This window comes from Micropterus dolomieu, linkage group LG09 (genome assembly GCF_021292245.1).
Source record: "Micropterus dolomieu isolate WLL.071019.BEF.003 ecotype Adirondacks linkage group LG09, ASM2129224v1, whole genome shotgun sequence".
In the NCBI taxonomy this organism is placed as follows: domain Eukaryota; kingdom Metazoa; phylum Chordata; class Actinopteri; order Centrarchiformes; family Centrarchidae; genus Micropterus; species Micropterus dolomieu.
The window spans coordinates 10,929,033-10,942,608 of record NC_060158.1 but is presented as its reverse complement, the minus strand read 5'-3'; the positions used below and the strand labels follow the sequence as shown (position 1 = coordinate 10,942,608).

At 39.2% G+C, this 13,576-nt stretch overlaps 1 protein-coding gene across 1 annotated transcript in view; it reads right to left on the bottom strand.

Moving 5' to 3' along the window:
- LOC123976770 (oxysterol-binding protein-related protein 10) overlaps positions 1-13,576 on the bottom strand; it is a 60,220-nt gene that overhangs the window by 11,107 nt on the left and 35,537 nt on the right. The window lies entirely within an intron of this gene.

Sequence of the window (13,576 nt, the reverse complement as noted above, 5' to 3'; positions counted from 1 at the left end):
TCAACTGTCAAGACCGATGATAAGGTCAACTCATTTAGAGTCCAGCGCAGGGGTTGTTACATATGCAACCCATAATTACCAAAGGACACAACCTCTCATTTTCTTTTCACTGCAACCTCTTCATACAATCATTCTGACATGTCAACCCGCCTATCAAGTCACTTTCAGCGTTTCATATGGGTGTGTGATACTTGGTATGTTCAAAGCAGACATAAGTTGTGTCCTTCGTTTGTATTTCAGCGTTCAATTGGAAGAGGATCCAGTTGAGGTTAAAGAAGAGCCTTTGATATCTTGTGCGGTAACTTCGGGTAGGAAGGAAGAAAAATAAACAAGGAAGAGGCTGATGTATAATGCAGAAAGTGCTCTTGAGCCTGTGGGCCACAGTAAAGTCTTTCTATACCCCCCTCTGCTCTTTATACTCCATCTCTATGCAATAACAGTCAATGCAAATGTGTCGTTTTTCCAACTTGTAGATCGAATATTAGTGAAGCTGCTGGGGGAAAAAAGCAAAATAAGCAGGAATACTGAGGGCATCTGAAACTCCTGTTTAACTGCGTGGAGAGCTCCTGCAGAAAAGGGTGGAGAACCACTGAAGAAAAAGATTTCCAGGACCAGAGTGGCTGCTTGTCACCTGAATATTTAATTCCATGCATACATGCCAAAAGCTCCACTCACACATCCATGCTGAGCATACTCTCTGCACCAAAACACATTTCGCACAAAAGACACACACACACACACTAGGGAGGCATGCTTGAACACAATCACAGGAGTCCCTGGAGCTGCTTGGTTCTCGGAGCAGAGTGATATATATAGAAGTGAGAGGGAAAAGAGAGGAGGTACTGTGGGGAGGAGGTCTGTTATGATTCCAGTGCTTCTAACTAATTAAAGAGGCTCTTGACAGCAGCTGGAAATTACTGCTGAGGAGGTCAGAGCATCTATGTTGAAAACCTCGAGTGGATATACTGGTGGACTTAGTGGTTGTCATTAGCTAAGACTTTTTTAATGCACTTGTCCAGAAGTGGGTAATAATGTGTCTCGAATAATAAGTACAGAAAGTGTTTTGATTTATTACTAATAATATGAGGAGGAGAAAAGAGGTGCTAATGTCAACATGAAATTTTTTATTTTGTCATTTGGTTGTATATTATTCTATGATAACATGTCTCAAAATATCTCCATTATCACTGTATGAAATTTCTATGCAGCATATCAATTATTTTAGCTTTTTACCACCCACTGTTCTGCCTGCAAGATGCTAACACAGGACACTAGCTAGCACTATGTATAACTTTCAAAGACTGCTAGTACCATGTGTTGAGAATATTTCATAAGGGGCTAGGTAAGAGGTCTAGCTTAGAGTAATTTATCTGTCCCCATAAATGTTTTCTGACATTCTAGCTTTAGGTATTTCTCACATGTACCTGTCCTTGTCAGGGAGACAACAATAGACTGATTAGTTAGAGACAGTAGCTCAGGTGTCAGGCTAGCAGATATCAGTGTTCTCTGTGAATCTTAAAAGGTTGAGTCCTACAAGAATATTTACAAGAACTCACTGGCTCCACAGACTAACTAGAGTACAATTCAGGGATAGTGATAGATTCCAACATGACGAAGCATTGGAGTCTAAACATCAGATAGATTAGTTGTTCTAGGTGAAAGATGACCTAAACCAACAGGCACTACGGGGAAGAGAGAAACATAAAAGGGACCAGAAGATGTTATCCTTCAGATTTGGTGTTGGCATTTGATGTGTTCACATGTTGTATGCTTGCACTGTATCTCCTTGGCCGGGCTCAATAAACCATGCTATGTTAAGTCTCCGAAACTTCTTCACACCTGAACCTGGCTCTCAATATTTCTTCAACACCATGAAAAGTTACATGAATATGAACATGTAATACATGTATCAAAAGACAAAGCTCTATTTTTTGGGGTAGTTGTGTTCATTTTCAAGAAGAATAAAAAAAGTACAATGCAAAACAGTGTAAACAACTGCAACTTTAAATATTTGGGTGTTAAAGAGTTAGCTAATAGCTAGCTAAATTGCTACGTTTTATGGATAATGTAGGCATTATGTTTATCGGTATCACTTTCTAATGACGCACCCTTGAGTTCATGTGTTGCAACTAATAGCATTATTAACAGTTAATAAATAATACTTTAACACTTTATAGATTTGTATATTTGGATAATTTATCCTCTCACTTGGTCCAAAATTAATTTATTAAAATCTTATTTTAACATAAAACACTAACAGTTATAACTACAGACTTGAGTTGTTTATTAGAAAGTGAGAAAGCCATGAGCACCAACCAACATTTTTACAGTGGTGGAAAAAAGTATTCAGATCTTTTACTCAAGTATAATAATACAACAATTTAAAAATACTCTGTTACATGTAGAAGTCGTGCTAAATCTTACTTAAACCCGCAATAACTGATTTTTCTTTTGACATTTAGCTTAACCTTTTATATCAAAACGTATAAATTGATTTATCTTATACCATTGTAATCTGAAATTGCAAAGTAAGTAAAGCTGTCAAGTAAATTAAAAGTACATTAGGTCCCCTGAAATGTAGGAGAAGTAAGGAAATACTTATATTGTACTTAATGCACATAAATGCAGTGATGGGTGCAGTACAATTTACAAATTGTTACCGAATAGAAAGATAACCACCAGAGATTTTGTACAACCCTGCAACTAAAAGAAGTTCTTATTAACAGCTTATAACTGACCATGAGTAGTAAATATTTATTAGCCATTAATATAGCAATTAGTTACATCTCTTTATAAAAGGTGTCTTATTACAGAGTTGTACCCATTAATTCAATAATCTCAGTTACACAGCTTACCCCTGAGAGTGGGAAGAGGTTGTTATTTTACCTTTTTACAATTGAAGACCAATTTCAATAACTTTCAAGGACGCTGTACATGTAAATGTTTACCACCAGAACCAGCCCTGCTGGCTAGTTTGTTCTATAATTTATGAAGTCAACAAAGACTCTCAGTGTTGGGGGAAAGCAATGCTTCCCATTTCAGAGAAATTAGTTTTACTGTTAAAATGCACGCAGTGCATGCTGGGTAACCCCGTAGGCGGCATCTTGACTATTCACCCCCCTATCCAAAACAGCAGAAAGACAAACAGCACACCAAGCAAGGACGAGTGCACAAACACAAGCATCAGCTTGTAAACACTCACGCTGCATTGCTGTGTAGCTACAGGCTTGACTTGCATAAAACTGGATCTCATCTCTAAAAAGGAAAAAGTCTGATGGCCTCAGGAACAAGCAACAGTAAAATCCAGCAAATGGACAAAAGTTCACGCTTCTTGCTCCACAAACAGGATATCCACTGCACGAGGCTTGAGCCAGGGTAAAATCCAATTAAAGAGGTGGATTCTCAATGAAAAAAACTGTCAAAAACGGTAAGAGTTTAAAGCTCTGATAGGCACTGCAGACAAAAACAAACGTCTTCCCCAATTAATTTGCTGACTGAGTGAGAAGCCGTCTTAAAGGAGTCCTGGGTGTTGTTAAAGAGATGTACAATGTGGCTTAAGGTGGTGAGCTGCTGTTCGTGACTTGCAGAGAGTCTCTCTCCTCTCTGCCCACCACCCACTCTGAAAATTCGGGGAGGAGGGGAAAAAGCTCAGGGAAAGTCCCAGTGACGTTTCCCCTCTGCATCATCCTGCAATACCCTTTGGTGTGTTTTCCTACATCTCTTTCTATATTTACATCCTCGTCGCTTGTTCCTCCGCTCTCCTCCCTCCTGACTACGTCTAACATGGCTTCCGTGCTTATATCCCTCCTTCTGCACCTCCACTTTTCCTCCTTGTATCTAAAACATGTGGCAGGGGTGTGTATCTATCAGCTTGCTTAATCACCACTACTCTGGCAGCTCTGCAAACCTACAGTAGCCGCCTCTTTTTAGGGCACTCACATGCAACTCTCCAACACACTTTATCTCTTTTTTTGTGGCAATCCTCCTTCTATTATCTCGCTCTCCCTCCGTCTTCTGTCTCTGTAACTGTCTTCTTCTATAAATCCATTCCAGCCTGACAGTCTTCCTTTTAATTGACTCCAATCTCATGTTTGATTCAGTCTTCCTCTCTCTTTCTCCACCCTCGCGCTGTCATCTCTGCCATTGTTTCTTCCATTCACCCCTCCATCCCTCATCTCCTCATTCATGCCCTCCGCTATTCTGTTTCATCACCATCTTTCTCCTTAACTGTCTCTTTATCCATTCACATTGTTCCCCCTGCACCTCCTTCCTGTTATCTTTTTTTCCTTTCATACTGAATACTTCCAAGTTTCTTTTTCTTTCCTGTCTACCTCTCTCTGTGTCTCTCTCTCTCTTGCAAGTCATCAGGGGAGAGTGTGGGTGTCTACAGAAGGCTTAGATAGGGAAAGTCTGCTCGTGCTTCCACTTCAAACACGCCTCTTCCTTCTTGGTTTGAACATGCAAAACTTTGAGGGATTGTCCTCCTTCACCAGCAGTCTTCTTCATCCCCTATCATCATCACCTTTGTGTGTGTGTTGAAACGCCATCTGAGAACTGGGGGGATATTGTACTGGTAGGTGTGTGAGACTCAACTCCTGGACCTTTTGCTACAAAACCATTTCCCAACAGACCTGTCATCTTTTCCGGCTCTACCTTTGAAGTCTGTACGTTTGAGTCAACTGGATTTCTTCTCCTTCTATTCCTTTGGGCACAGTCAACAGAATAAAATAAGTAAAATGTTAACCTGTATTATCATCAGCACAGGGAGGACAGCTTTGTTGTGCAAATTAGATTTTCTGTGCCCACCCCATTCAAACTAGATTTGAAATCGTTGGCTGTGTTTCCTGTTGAGTTTCCACCTGCTTAGACCCAAAGTCTTAAAGTGGAAGTAAGTGATTGTAATCCAATACACTTTATGTAGAAGTGCGGAAAATGCTCCAGTCAGTACTAGAGAAACAGCTTCTCAAAGTCTCAGTCACTGCAAGACAGTCTTATGTTGAGGCTTGCTGGACTTAATAGCAGATCTGTATGTGGGTATAAGATGGACAGTTGAGTGGTCAGAGTTGGAGAGAGGAAGAAGCACTTTAGCTTTATATGCACTTTTCATGTTATCAAAACATTTGTCTAAAACTTTGTTATTACGTGTGCCACATTTGACATATTGATAAAATCCCGCTAAAGCAGTCTCAAGCAGACAGTGGTTGAAATCCCTGAGTATAAAGATAGGTGTGCTGGAGTTGATTATACACACATTCAGCTAGGAGATTTGCAGCCATTGTGGGGGACATAGGCAGCGCAAATTATAACATTCCCAAACTCTGTCTGGTAGATAAAAGGGTCTCATAGAAAGACAGAGCACTTCCAGATCCGGTTCGCATGAAGTTTTCCTATTTGTAAGTTGTTTGCACCAGGTATCTCTCACATAAACACAGATGCCCCCTCCTCTGGTCTTCCCTGAGGAGATATCCCTGTCCGCTCGTACACAGCAGAAGGCCTCTAGCTGAAGCATAATGTCCGGCATATCCTCACGGAGCCCTGACTCAGTTAAGACCATAATGCAGGGCTCCCTGTATTCATGGTAATAACGTGTATTGAGTCGTAGCTCCTCCATTTTGCTGAACCGTGACCGTACATTGCTCAAAATAATAGAAGGAAGTGGTGGCTTATTACCCCTTCCCTGGAGCCCCTGTAACCCAGCAGGGCAGTGCCAGTTCTACAGAATTGCTTATCAGAGGGTCGAATAGCTTCAGACATTTCTTTTCAGTCATTATTATTATGTACTCTTGGTTTTAAAATATTTTCACACAATAGAACATACTGTGTAGGCTGTAGCCCAAATTGCCTACCAATCAGTGTATCTTGTTACTGTTTATACATATGTGTCATAATATTGGTGCTACATGCAGTTTAAAGCATAATGATACTGATGTTTCTGATATTATTAAGCCGACAATCAATACGCTGATATGCCATGTATTTTGAGCACTTGACAGGAACTGAAATGTAAGCAACAAACTGATAACTCTATGGATTTATTTAAACTTATAATTGCTGAAATGCTGATTTTTAGATATCCCATGATGACAGGATTAGACCCCGCCACTTTCTGCACACCCCTGTTATACTGCTACAGAATTTCTGTCTGCCAGCCTCTCTCTCTTATTAGCATGGTAGTTTCACTGTCAGGACTGCAGCTGACTACATGTGTTTTGGTTCACTTCATTCTCAGTAAACCCTCAGGTAGCCATGTCTGTGTGTGCAACACTAACAATCATAACATGTTCAAAATCACCTAAAAACACCTCCTCCCCAACCACTAAACTTCCAAACACTGTCTGTTATATTCATCCCTTATTTGAATAAGAATCACTTCCCGGAGGAGCAAGATATCTTAATAAGTTGATGGTTTCACAATTAAAAGTAACAACAACTGTGTGTATGTTTCAAGCTCCACTTCCTCGGTTAAATGTCAAGTGCGTGTTGAACTTCCAGGGAGATCCTGAAAAGCTTTTAAGCATTTCCAGTTTGGGTCCCATTTGGCTTTTATCTCAAAACTACAGGTTATTTCTACCTATCTTACCTTACTTATCTGTCAGTTTTTATAAAGTGTCTGTACTATTTCCTAATAACAGGGCTGCAAATTCCAGCTGAACTTTGCTTTACTGCCGCTGGGCAAAACAAAGCCAAAGTAGCATTAAAGCTCACTCTGGGCAAGGTTACATTACTGAAGCTTAGTTAAACTGCAACATTTCGAATTACAGCAACTGAAACGTAAACAGTTCCATTACAAATTTGAGGTCAAGCAGGCTCCTGCCTTAGGTCCAACACATCTAAATCTTGAGGGTGCCAGATCTGTCATTAAGAACAGTGAATTTTGCAAAAAGGCACCACGTTTAAAGTTATGTAATAACACTTGTAGAAAGTTTTTAATAAATTAAGCTTTAATAAGCTTTAAGATGTAACAGATGTCTGGACAGACTGCACTGCATGTACTGCTTACTCTCAAATTAGGACATAAATGTCTAAAAATATTTTGTGCAGAGACAGACACAACACCGAACAAATGATTTTCTGCCTACACTATGCCTACAAAAGAAGATGTTAGGGAAGCAGAGTGCACAGTCCCAGCAAAAGCAAATTAGTGAACGTATTAAAGCCATTAGAGGTGACAGAAGCAGTGAAGTGTCTTTTCTAAGGTATCAAAAAAGGACATACATTTCTTGAAAAATAAAAAAACACTCATGAAGGGTTATGAATGAGAAAGTGAATCAAAACTGTGCCAGAATCAGACCTCCCAAAACTCTTCCACTTATTCATCTTCTTCAAAAAATTAGGCAAGTGGGGCTAAGATATTGAGTTTCAGTGCCTCATGTATGAATTATAATGAGCAGTTTCATCCGCACATCATCTACTGAGAGGATATAAAATACGGTGCAGACACAGTGGTTAGACACTCACTCACACACACGCGCGCTTACACGAAGATAAAAAGAAACTGTGCACTATTGCACTTGGTTTTGAGTGATGGTGAGGCCAGTGTGAGTTAAAGGTGGAGCAATTTAACAGGAAAACATTACCATATTTTGAGACATTAAGCACAAAACAATAAGACAGAGCTGCTGTCAATTTAAATGGTCTGGAGTCCAATCGTTATCCTATACTGAAGGTGACCTTTAAGCTCCCTCAAGAGCTCCAGAGGGGGCTGTGCGAAATCTGAAAAAACTGTCTCAAATGATGTCACTTGAATCAACATTGGTTGGGACTGAAGACTGAAGTTCGAAAATGTCAAAACATTTGGGGTGTGAAGTTAGCGGCTCGAGGCCTAAATTAGCTGCTACTAGCATAATGCCACGTTCACATCACATCGTTTAAACAGCAATTACGAGCAACCGAGTGGGAAAAACTGTTCACTTCAGCCTCTGACTTGAAAATACTAGTCTGCGATATTAGGAATTTCTGACACTGTCGATATCTCCAACTTGGTGAGAAGAACTGCAGACATGTCAACAAACTTTTGGCAGAATAGCTGCAAATGCACCACCGCTGGCAGCTACGTCAAAATAAAATCTAATATCAACATTAACACAATCGATTCAGCTATTTTTATTGGACCTACTGACTTTGTATCTGGTACAAAAAAGGTTCCACAACAAAAGTAGCTAATTTATGCTGTTGGCTGCAAGGTTAGCACTAGCTTGGAATAATGTGTGAACACTACCAAGCTGGAATATTGGGGGTGTTTTTTTCTCCCCATTGTGCTGATATTGCGTGAAAACAGCATACAAAACCCACCTGATTCTCCACCACAATTTTTGTTGTTGGTTGTGTTGCATTGTGGGACAATGTTGTAGAAGTGCAATGCAAAATCGGGGGATTACTCATATGAATGCTATATTACGTTTTTGAAAATCAACTTCTTAAACTGACATAATTAACCCTAAACAAGCCAGCGGCAAAACGCATCAATTCTCATGCTGTACTGCAGTGATTTTCTCAGCTTCTGTTTCAGCCTGAATAATGGCCATTAAACGGAGGGTAATGGAAATCTCTACAGAACTATTCTTCAAAAATGTAGAAACTTTGGCACATATTCCTTACAGTTAAGAGCAATGAACTTCAGAAAAGCCACTCAACCTAATTTTTCTACCAACTGTACAAAATTGCAGGACATCAGAAAATTGCATCTTTAATGCAGAATGTAATGTGGTTATACGAACACTGCAATATCACCTTGATCAGAGTGTTTATTGTTAACTGGCATTGTCAATGTTAATCCAGCAAATTTAGCATTAACAGTCTCAGTGTCATTTCTTTTGTTCATTGGTACAGATCAATGCAGGAGACATCAAGACATCCCCATCCAGCTCTGGGAACATGTGATCTTCCACTATTTTCTGACTGTCTAAAGACAAAACAACTAATCAATGAACAGAGAAAACAACAATCAATATTTCAATAATCAATAATTAAAATAAGATGCAGCCCTTAGACATACATTACAAAATATCTGTGTATGTGCATATGGGCAGAGAAGAAATAAAGTATATTTTAGGGTGTTTCATTCCCATTGTTAAGAAAAACGGCGAGTTTTTACTTTAAAACATGATGGTTGTGATGTAATAATAGAAATAAATCAGAAATGCAGCAAGAGACAAAGGAGAGTGTATTTTCCAACAGGCAGATGTCATTTCCAGCGTCCTAAACTAAAAGTTCAATAAGGAGAGTGGATTACAGATTACAAAGAATGAGTCATATGCTGCTCTTTATTTGATATTTTCACTCCGGGACTGACAGGACCTTTATGCCTGTTAACAAGATCAAATTGAGGTGCCATAAAAACAAACCATATTAATTTAGTTCAAATTAACATTGACAAATTGACATGCTAACCCGCAAACACAAATATTGTTAAAAGTATTACCATTCATCTTTGTTCACAATATCCCTTTGGCAGTGCAGACTAATATACTGATTCATTCATTCATTCAGAAGAAAACCCATCAGAGGACTTTGCTGCCCTCTGCTGGAATAAAGAAGAAAAAATACCTCAGCATTGGACAGAGGGAAAGAGCTCAAAATGTAGGACAGGACATATTTTTATTATGTGTTTCTTTTATTTATTTATATATATATATATATATATATATATATATATATACACACACACACACACACACACACACACACACACACACACGTGCAAAAATCTAATAAAACCAGGCACTCAAAAAGGAAGATTTCCTCTCCTACTCTGCCTTTGTTAATACAAACCTAACTGAAGGTTTGTTGTTAACTTTCTGTTCTCTAGCAGCAGCTTATATGTGGCAAGGGAGCTGTGCAACTGCAATTGAAAGGTGGGTTAGTGCAAATGCATTAACCCACCTTATTTCTGCCAGCACCAGCACTTTTTCCTCCATTTTCCCACAGTCACGTACTGGCCCCGTGCTTGCCTCCCTTTGTTGGCTACACACTCAGAGTGAGCACCACTGTGGTGCTAAATAATTCAAATAGCAAACCTTTATTATTCTGAGCTAATGTACTTTCTTTGTTGCGCTCAGGACTAATCACGATATTACAGGGAAAATGGTAAACTGCCAAATGACCAAGATCAGAAATTGAAGTAAATAAGGCATTTGGTGAATAATAAGGTAAGGTGTGTAATTAAGGTAGGGTGACATTTGACGAACGAATACTGAAATTGAAGCTAAACAAAAACATTTAATTGAAACCATTAAAAAGTACTTCCTCTCGTTTGTACTGTTGGGTGCATTCTAAGAATAAATATCAAATACCCAACCTCCTGATTTGATGGCACAATGCATTTTGCAGTTAATGCTGCATTGTTTTTCCCTACCACAAGAGGGCAAAATTAACAATCTCACCAGATCTACCTTTAACAAGCCAAACAAGAGATAATCATCCACAACAATCATCCCAAAAACACACCCAATATCTGTCCTTCATAAACATCACCTTTAGTGTATACAGGTGTCAGACAATCAACTCAAGAAAATCTCTCAACTCCTCCTCAACCTTCGCATCTCCTTCATGCCAAAACTTTCAATCATTCAGACCAGACAGGAAGTAATCAGATGGATGATGGGGCTGGATTTCATTAAAAGATGAATAAACGTCACTGTCAAGCTGGACTAATGCACCTTGGTGATCTGCGCTGCATCTCCTCCGTCATTCTGCCCTTCTTCAATCACCAGCCAGTCCATCTTTGAAGGCTGTAATGAAATCTGGTTCAAGTTGCAGGGCAGAGCCGAGAAGCATGCAGGAGGGAAGTGCAAAATATTACAGAGCAGTGACTGGGTAAAAGAAAAGTCTAAATTTAAATGTGTCATCACAAAATTAGGGACACCTACACTATGTGTGTTCTGTGTGTTTTGGTAAGACGACTACAATTTCGACTGTACATTCAGTCAAAACTGTTAACTGAACCGGAGATCATTTTTCACATGATTTATAGATTAAAAGTCAAATAGGAACTATACAGCGTACACTAGTGTCAAAAAAGCTCCACCCTACAAAGCCTATGGTTGATGTTGATTTGCTTTACGTCTACAGATTATTAAATGATAATATCTACAGGTTAAATTATAATATGAGACTAATGCATAGGTCATGAGGAGTATTATGATAATATGTATAGTATAATATAGTAATATGCAATATTGTGGTGGAGCTAAACCTACATAGATCCATTTTCTTGGCCACAGGGGTAGCAGAACAAGCTAAAAACACAAAATATTATTTTATAGTGTGAATGTTTTTCTGGCCACTTGATGACTGTAAGCCCAATATTCACTCTCCTTTTAGCTCTGTTTCGGTGTCCACTAACTTGTGGGAAATATCTGTCTCTTTTGTTGCTAAATGCTCCACTATGTTAAACAGCTAGCCGCTAACTTTGACAGTTTGGTGCTGGGCAGTAAGTGTACAGTGGGTTTATCGAAGCTTTTTTGTTGTTGATGCTGAAAGCAGCTTTCTGTTATGGTAAGAAATTAGGTTGATGAAAGTAGTGACAGGTAACCAAAGTTGTGTGCCTTAAAAACAAAACAATGAATAGAAAGACGCTAAAAAGCTACCAGAACTGAAGGGGGTGAAGATTCTGTGTGGGTTCATTACCGCAAGTGACACCTTTCACAATGCACAATTTTTTGCCACTGTTAATATAAACATACTGATAAAAGCAGCTTTAATTTTTCCTGCCAATTTAAATGTGTGTGGGCAATGGCTTAATTCTGAAGGATTTGTACCTAAGTGTTGTTGTTGTGGCTGCTAGTGTGATGCGAGCAAAATGTTTTCTCAGGTGATGTAACTGTTTTGCAAGATAATCCAAAAGTAGGTCTTCCTCCTTTTCCTGTATTTCCCTATGTGTCTCTCTGATAAATATGATCCCAAAAGGTCATTTTTTAGTTTCCTCAATGGCAGTATCTTTTTTTATGGCAGGCATAACTTGTCATTACTCATTAGTGGAGCACAGTATCCGAATAGCACACTTTAGTGGGCAGAAACATACTGACAGTGGCAGGAATGTCAGTGCAGATGGTTGGTTGAGGCTCCCTGAATCATAACTGCAGTCTGAAATGTCTTTGAGGTGCCAAATCACCATTATGCGCTGCCCTCCTTTCTCTGCTCTTAATTGTGCACCATGAAGTCTGCTGAACAGCTTGACAATTAGCTGTAAATGGGTTGACATTGCAACGCTGGAATACCCATTTTACGCTCCTATGTCAATAGAATTTGATCATTAACGTGACAGATTACATCTCTATGCCTCTAGAATAGACTGCTGCCAGCACAGTTAAATCCCTCGTGGCGGTTCGACAGGGTGCTGATTCATTGCTCACATCAAGGGTGAAATGTCTCTCCCTGCACCCTGTACTTTGTTTTATGGTGAAATTTAGTGTCAACCCATTTATACTATCTGACATGAGGTGGTTTCCTCATGTATGACAAGTAACGACACAAGTTTACCATTTGACAAAAAGTCTATTAATATTAATACCCTTGTAAATAACTATTGTTTATGGTTTAACCAGCTGTGCAAATACAAATAAAATGAGTGCAGTGGAGTTATTATGTAGTCAAAATCTTATACATATGTATGTATGTATGTCTTTGGAAGCCATTGAATACAAAAAAACATATTTACAACTTGGGGTAAAAGATCCCACCCACAGCTTTATATTTAATGCTGATGTTTTAGACGGTTGAAAAATCCACTGTAGCTTTTGCTTTCATTTGAACTCATATCATCAATATTTCCAAAGGGAACAAGGAAACTACACCACCAAACATCAAAAATCTTCATGTGGATTAAAACAAATACAACATGCTTCCTTTAGAGTGGATTGTCCTTTGAAGTTATTAAATCAGCATTTTTCCGAAATTATTAAGACGTCTGCTTTCCATCTGGACCAGAAAGCAAAGCACCAATGTCTCGCCCTCTAAGCATCCTACTTTCACCCGCTCGTTCTCTCCACCCGACTGACGCACATTTACGTCAGTGTCACCTGGCCTCCATTTCTAGTCACTCATACAGGGTGGTCCAGACAGCCAGACAGCCCCGTCTCTGCAGCAGGCAGGCAGGAATGCATGAAGCCCCCTCCTGGGACCGGCTCAGTTCCAGCTCTATACTGTGTGACCCACTTATTTGACAGCAGCTCTGTTAAAACTTTCAGAAGTGATGAGTGCTTCCCTTGCTGGCCAACAAGGGCAAACATGAGAGAATGAAAAGAATGTGAGTCCACTGGCACATCGAGTAAATAGTGCGAAAAAACAAAATCTTCATTTTTTTCCAAATATTGCCAATGTTTCCAAATCTTGCAAGTCACTCATCACAACTGTTTTTACTTCACAACAGCAAGAAAATCGATTTACAGAGCCCTGAAAAAATAAGGAAATCCATCACAATAAATATTTAGTCAATTGAATTGTTATGGTAAGGCATTTTAAAGCAAGCTCTGTTTTGAAAATGTCTTGGTTGGTGTCTTCGAGGGCTGTCTGACATCAAATACTTGAGTCTTAGCTTGTAGTATCTGAATGATTTTAATGTCTTTCGTCAGCTGAC